Source organism: Lipophrys pholis, assembly GCF_963383615.2.
Source record: "Lipophrys pholis genome assembly, chromosome: 4".
NCBI classification, from domain to species: domain Eukaryota; kingdom Metazoa; phylum Chordata; class Actinopteri; order Blenniiformes; family Blenniidae; genus Lipophrys; species Lipophrys pholis.
This window is the reverse complement of record NC_137637.1, coordinates 5,200,910-5,208,409: the sequence shown is the minus strand read 5'-3', so window position 1 is coordinate 5,208,409 and position 7,500 is coordinate 5,200,910. Positions and strand designations below refer to the sequence as shown.

At 40.3% G+C, this 7,500-nt stretch overlaps 1 protein-coding gene across 1 annotated transcript in view; it reads left to right on the top strand.

Moving 5' to 3' along the window:
• LOC308108950 (receptor-type tyrosine-protein phosphatase gamma-like) overlaps window positions 1-7,500 on the top strand; it is a gene marked incomplete at its 5' end in the record, with an annotated part of 501,371 nt that overhangs the window by 207,601 nt on the left and 286,270 nt on the right. The gene's annotated exons all lie outside the window — the stretch shown is intronic.

Sequence of the window (7,500 nt, the reverse complement as noted above, 5' to 3'; positions counted from 1 at the left end):
TCCGACATGCCGGGCCGAAGCAGCGCTGGATGCTAATTACTTATTAGATTGCAGATCTGTGCAGCGGGGTAGCGAGGCTAATTAGGTTAGCGCCCTGCTAAAATGAAACGTCTTAATGCCGAGGCCGCTAACGGTATCTTCTTCAAGCTCCCCGCCACCGCCCATCAACCCTCCCGTCCACCACGCCGCCCCCCTGGAGTTCAGTCAGGTTCGATCCGAACTAAGCCAGCCTGAGTGACAGGCAGCTGCTGAAGGACGGAGCGGGGCCGGCTGGAAAACGCCAGTGATGTCCCAGACAGACAGGAGGAGGAGGAGGAGGAGGAGGAGGAGGAGGAGGGGGGGGGGGGGGGGGGGGGGGGGGATGAGGGGAGGGGGTGAGCCGGCCTCTGACGGCCCTAATTATCCGGCTGACCTTTCCAGCAGACTTAGAGCGGGAAGAGAAGAGAGGGAGGAAAGTCAGCAGACTCCACGTGACTCAAATACGATACAAAACCAAAATGTGGAAGCAGCTGAGCCGCGCGTCCTCGCAGCTCCAATCACCTGCTGGTTACATCCACCTGCATCTTTTCATACCCAACCCACCAGAAAAGTCTGGGGAAACAAAAACTGCATCAACTTAAAAGGAGAGGATGTTGATTATTGAGGTGAGTGTGGTAGAGCGGGTTGTCTCTCAATGAGAAAGTTCCATTTCCCCTGTCCACATGTCCTTGAGCAAGACACTGATGAATTGAGCAGCTCTCTCCATCGCCAAACTCCGCCTCGCTCTCTCTTTTACATCAGAGCCTGTTGATTTGCACTGTCAACTTACTGCTTGTACAGCAACATGACATTATTGTCATATTATTCTTATAAAATATTTTACTACGTGATTATCGTATTGTCCAACTCATCTAAACTGAATTGATGATGTGTATATTGAGTTAGATGTATTTGTTTTATTGGCGCGTCCTTCATCCACTAACTTTTTAAAGAAGCACATTTAGAGCATACATTTTTTTTTTTTTTTTGGTTTTATTCTTCCGCTTTGAATTTCAACTGTCACTCATTGGATTAACAGGAGAAACTTTAAAATCTTCAATCCATTTATGTAACTAGTTATTATTGGCTGAGTCTTTTCCATAGATGAATAACTGGGGACATAACCAGCAGGTACCTTTACAGTGAGTCCTGACTCGTGAAATTCTGTTGTGTATTTGTTTGTGCTAAGTTTGTCAAAATGAGATTTGAGAAGTTAAAGTATGTAGAGGGAGACTGCCCATTGCTTTTTGAATATTGATGAGAGTGAGAGTGTTGACCAGAGTTTGGCTTCATACCAGACATTAGAGAGGGTTTCCACTAACTTTCTTAATCTGGGCTTCTCTGAGGAAAACACATTGGGAACCATTAACGATGAGTAGCAGGAGCTGCTGTTTACATCTGGAACAAACTGCAGAATATGTCTTCCATTACTTTTTTCTTTCCTTTTCATAAGTGTTTCATTTTTCTCATTAGTACTGGAACAATGTTATGAAACAAGCAGCAAAGGGATTCAAGGGCACATGTTTAGTTGTAGTTTGTAGTAAAATGGGCTTTATTGCTCAGAACCCCACCTGACCACTGTTGAAAAAAGATAAATAAATAACAAAAATTAGGAAAGTAGGGAAGGGCATTTACTAAATGAATTATATTTGGAGCAGACCAAATATCTGTGTGATTTGCAATCAGGATAAATCTATAGGCCATTTTCACAGTCTCAAAGAAAATTAATAAAATCTGTGCAGAAGCAGAACACTAACAGAGTTAAATAATCCACATTTTTTGTTCACTCTCAGCTTTCACTGCGTCTCTGATGCCTGAGCCTAAGCTGAGTCTGCACATTTCACCAGCTGGAAGCAGGTGGAGCTGAAGTCTGGGTGGGATCCGATATATATGCTCTGCCCCTGCATGTAATCCTGCTGACCCTGGTGTGGATTTAACCCTCACCCTAAAACCCTAACGCTGTGATGAACTGATGACCTGTTCAGGGTCTACAAAACAAAGAGAGCAAGATGATTGTTTTCTTGAGAGCAGACTGAGTGAAAGTGAGATTACGCCCATGACAAAGACCAGAATGTATCCAGAGATCTTTTCTATGATTAAGGAAAGCGTTCGGCGCCTGAAGTCTGATGGACTCCAAGCCTATCTTTGGTTACCTTGCCCATGCTGTTAAAATTCATTGTGTGAATGTCTCTGGACGCTGAGCGGATACATTTCATCTTTAAAGTTTGAGGGGAAATGCAGATTGATGCAAAGATTTACTTATGGTTTAAGTCATTGCTTCTTTGCTGCAGGCTGTAGGTCTGTCAGAGCCGTTCATCCGGACAGGGACCGACTCAGGAGGGCGCCACGGCACGCCGCACCGCGCCGCTCGCTATTGTTACCCTGGCAATGCATCACATTAGTATGCGTCATGTTAAAGCTGTCATGAGCACTGACAGTAGTTTATAGCCCACAACCTGACTGTTGCATTGTTTCTGCTGTATGAACCCTTCATACACACTGGCTGCAGGTTGAACCACTCATCACACTCTTAAAAGGGCTTTGAGTGGTGAGTAAGTATCAATAAAGGCAGATTTTCTGATATCCAATCATATTCTGTAGTTTTATGCAACATATTTCTTCACTAGACAAAGAACCAGTAACCTTGACCTTACGAGAATTTCTTCTAAAATAAGCCTCTGTAACATTCAGTAAAACGAAATTAAAATGGACCAGGTTTTTTTTCTTATTTTAGTATTATTAAGATCATATTTCTGCTTCTGGTTATATGACTTTGTTTTCACCCAAATTAAGAAAATGAGAAAATAAGAAACCTTCCACAGAAGTCATTCTGTAACATGACAACTGCATTGTTATATGGTTGAAGATCTGTTACCACTGGCTTATGTGTTGATTATACATAGTGATAGGAACTGGTAAGATCTTTACGATTCTGCTTAACGATTTGGTTCTTTACCGGTTCTCTTATCGATTCTCATTTTGAAATGAAACCTGCAGCATTCACAGCAGAGGAGAAGCTAACGTTGCCGCTGCTGCTGGGTTTGATAGTCACTCCGAAGCGGATCAAAATATGCAGCATTCATTCAAAGTTATTGCTGCTGTTGACAAATGTTTCTGCACATTGGTCGTATTTCCTCCTTGATGGAAAAGCCACTTAGCAAGTAATACAAGTAGCCCATACTTTCTCATGAAATGGAACCAAACTTTCAAGCATCCTGCTGGCTGCACCAGTGAATGACATCATTCACGCCCATTGGAATTGATAAGGGAATCGTTTGCCAATTTGACCAATCTTTGATCAGATACGCTTAGAAAGCCTTTGTCAATTTAGGTCGGATCTTTAAAATGAATTAAAATCTCACATTAAGTGGAAAAGTGCACGTCGGGTAAATACTTGCTCACGCCAGTCACAACATTCAGATTGTATTTGCTATCGATAAACAGCCCAAATTGACTGTAGCTGTGATTCCATTAAACCGTCCCGGTATCAAATTACATTCATTTAAAATCAGATTCCAGTCGCCTCCACTCTAATTAGGTGACATTTCCTCATTATTTGTGAGGATGTGGCATCCCCTTTTTTTTCACGAGCATCTTCCTTGAACGCTCCCTCTCCCACCTCGCCTCCCTCTTTACTCAAGCCTCCAATTAGCAGAAGAAAGCGCCACACTCCAGTGAATGAGTCCATATTGGATATTTGATCTGGTAACCCTCACCCGCCCACCGCCTCCCACCACGGAGCCTCCGTTGGTTGAAGTTGCATAAAAGTGTCAGTTATCTAACAGCAGTGTGTTGTGGTGGGTGGAGGTTGTGGTAATGTATGTGGGTGATGCTGTCTTTTTGCTCCTCTTTTAATTACACAGAATATGTGTCCAGCGTTTCAGAGCGGATAAAACAATTTTCTTGGGCGTGTTTTTTTTTTTTTTTTTTTTCCCTCTGAGGGCTGATGCATTGTAGGTGGTTTGCATGCATGAGAAGAGGACTGATGCATTGTGGGTGTTGAGGACTGAGGGGTCCTGGAGACGGAGCTCCTGGTCCCCTGGAGACTTGAAGCAGGGAACCCTGCGCTGCTAATTAATGTAGAGCCTGGTTACAAAGCTGTGTGTAGCAGCTCGTCACATCTGTGTCTGTGAAGGTGTGTGCGTCATGGTGTGTGTGTGTGTGTGTGTGTGTGTGTGTGTGTGTGTGTGTGTGTGTGTGTGTGTGTGTGTGTGTGTGTGTGTGTGTGTGTGTGTGTGTGTGGTCTCGGCAGCATCACTGCTTCAGAGAATAAATTACAGCTTCTCCTTGAGGGTCTGAAGGGGAATGCATGAATTTCACAGTTGAACAAACGTCATACACACACACACACACACACACACACACACACACACACGGATGTGCCGGCTCTAACACGCTCCTGTATGTGACACACACTGAAAACTGTAAACATCCATGTGAACTTTTTTCCTGTCATTTAACCAGAAGAGGAGACAAACTACCAGTTAATTAAAAAAAAAAAATAAATCTTACACACACCTACACAATGCAGCTCCGCACCATATGCAACACAATTTTCATTTCACATTCATCCTTCTGTTCTTTGTTTTATCAGTCTATTTCTTGGAAATTTTAATTTTGTTTACTGTTATTAGTTAATTTTTTTATCATGAACATCAAAACAGATGACATGAAACAAAGAGATTATTGAGTGATGTGATGAACACTGCAAAATCATTTGTCAAAAAACTTGCTTCAAATAGTTCAGTTTCACTTTTAGTTGAGCTTTGTTTTAATGACGCGAAACGCAGAAAGACAATATTCATGATTAAACTGAAGAAAATTTGAATATTTTTCTTATGATTATTATTAATATTATTGATAATAATAATAATAATAATAATAATAATAATAATAATAATAATAATAATAATAATAATAATGCACACTGTTTTCAATAATAGATTATGGCACTCAACCACTTTTGACATGAATAATTACATGTATTTTTGTTGTTTTCTTTATGTTTATATTTATTTCTTTGTTGCATACATGTAAATGCTTACAGTGTGTCCAACTGCTCTATGTTTTGCTTTTGGGAGAAAAATCCCAATAACAAAGCAAAATTTCTGGGGGGGGAGTTTTTTTTACTTAATTATCTGGCGATTTTTGATTTTGATTTTTTTTGTTTGCGTTTTGTCATTCCGCCCTGCTTAGACACAGGCAGCAGAAAAATGTAGTAAATATACATTCAGTTGTGTATATCGAGGCAGAGCAGCTTGCAGAGAAAAGTGGAGGGATGAATTAGACATAATGATATACCACGGATGGATACCTGATGTAATTTAAAAAGAGGGGGAAATCAGTCCCACAGCACTCGAATGTTCCCATCAATAATGGCATCTTAAGTGTTAAATTCTATTCACAGCACCATTTCCATGATGTAGCGGCCATCTCCCGTCCTGAAAGCTGCTGTAATGTGCAGCGCACACAGACAACAGCTGCCCGCTCAGAAATGACTGCATTACAGCGTCTCATACCTTCTCATAGCACAGATGCCCATTTCATTTGACTGATAAGATTTCTCTCTGGAGACTTACAGGGGAAGATTCTAACTGCACTCCTTTTAATTATAGCACTGTCTCTTCTTTACAGGGTGAGATGATAGTGATCAGTAAGAGTGGAGGGAATGAGAGCCTTTTCATATTGTCACGTGGTTGTAGTTCCTTCAAACGGGTGTAAAAAAAAAACTAAACCAAAATAAAACAAATTGAGTCTTACTTGTAAAGTTATGCAGGCTAGAAGTATGACTGTCCCTCTTCAAAATCCCTCACATCAGCCACAGTGTGTTACTTATCATGATTACTACTATTATTACTGCACATGCAAAGGACTCAGCCAGTCCGCAGTGCATGAAACCATCCGGAGGCCTGAACGCTGGTTAAAACTGATAGAAAAACACCAAAATAAGAAAGTCTCTCTCCACACAACACTTAAGATCGTTCATGCAATTTAGAGAAACCTCACAGAGGAGATGCTATCACATAATATGACTTAGTTTCATAGCTTATCACCAGTTTTATGATTAATATAACTCGTTCTGCGCCCGTTTCCTCGGAGTTCAGATTTTTAGAAGATTGATGCCACTGCTGCACAGTAAACAAATTGCTCCCAACATTGAAGTGAGAAAAAAGGTCCAAGGCTACAGAACCACTTTGAGCCTTATTAACCGAGAGCTCGCATTCTTTGATTCCATTAATTTGATGTCGTGTGAAAACAGGAAAATTGCAATGAGGGATTTGGGTGCATGAAGCTCATTTTATATGGAAACGATCAACTTTTGTTTGTGGGTTTGTAATTTGCACTAAGCATATAGTGGTTGGATGGAGAGCAGGATGTGTTGGTGGAGCAAGTTATCAGAAATATTTGTGCATTATGGAAAATAAATCGGAATTAAAAAAAAAAAATGGTGGATGGATGAATGTACAGATGGATTGATGATTGGATGTATGTATAGATGGATGGATCGATGGATGAATGAACAGACAAATGGTACATTTTTGTCAAATTCGACAAAGAAAACATTTCAGGATAAGTGAAAATGAAAGTCACTACTTGAAGTTGATGTTATTGATGTAAATAATTCTGGAAGTTGCAGTACTTTTTACTTTTAGTTATTTGTGATTGAAGACAATATTTGAAATGGATTACTCAGAAAGTAATTATTTGACATAACCATGAGGCGAAATAACGTGAGCATTATCTGAAATAAGTCTAAGACTCTGTATTGATTATTTAAAATAATCCAGAAAGCTTATTTATAGATAAAGTGAAGTGAGTTCTACTTCTCAGGGATCTGAATTGTTTGTTGAGGATTCTACTGTTTGCAGTGACATTGCAGCAATGAAGTTGCTTTTCTGGAAGTTGGCACTCGGTGACATATGTGTCTATTGAAGTCAGCTTTTCTTCATGAGGACTTTCAGCCGCGGTCCCTCTCACAGTACACCTATTGTACTACAGTACACATCTCAGGAGGAATCCAACACCGACAGAAGATTGTCTCCTGGAACTGGGTGGGACCTGACATTAGTTTAAGTAGCTGTTGGCCGAAATAAGGATTCAGTCATTAGTTGGAATTGTTGTTAGTTGAAATGGATGTACTGAGGGGAAGAAACGGGATGGAAATGTCAGTAAGTCAGTCAGCATCATGTGAGCATGTGCCAAAAATGTAATTTTACTTCAGTATTGGTCATAGTAAATGTATCAGGCTCTTTACTTTGTGGTTTATTGAATACTTCTGTACTACACTTGTGAAATAGTGCTTCTGGAAAAATCCCCAAACAACATTGATATGACTGTTGTTCTTGGTTTATATATAGAATAGATCAAATATGGTTGTGTGTTCATGAATCATTTTCAAATTAAAATCATCTATGAGTCAAAGTGAAAGTAAGTAGGAATCTTTTTTTCCATTTCAACAAGGAAAACTACAAGAATGTTTAT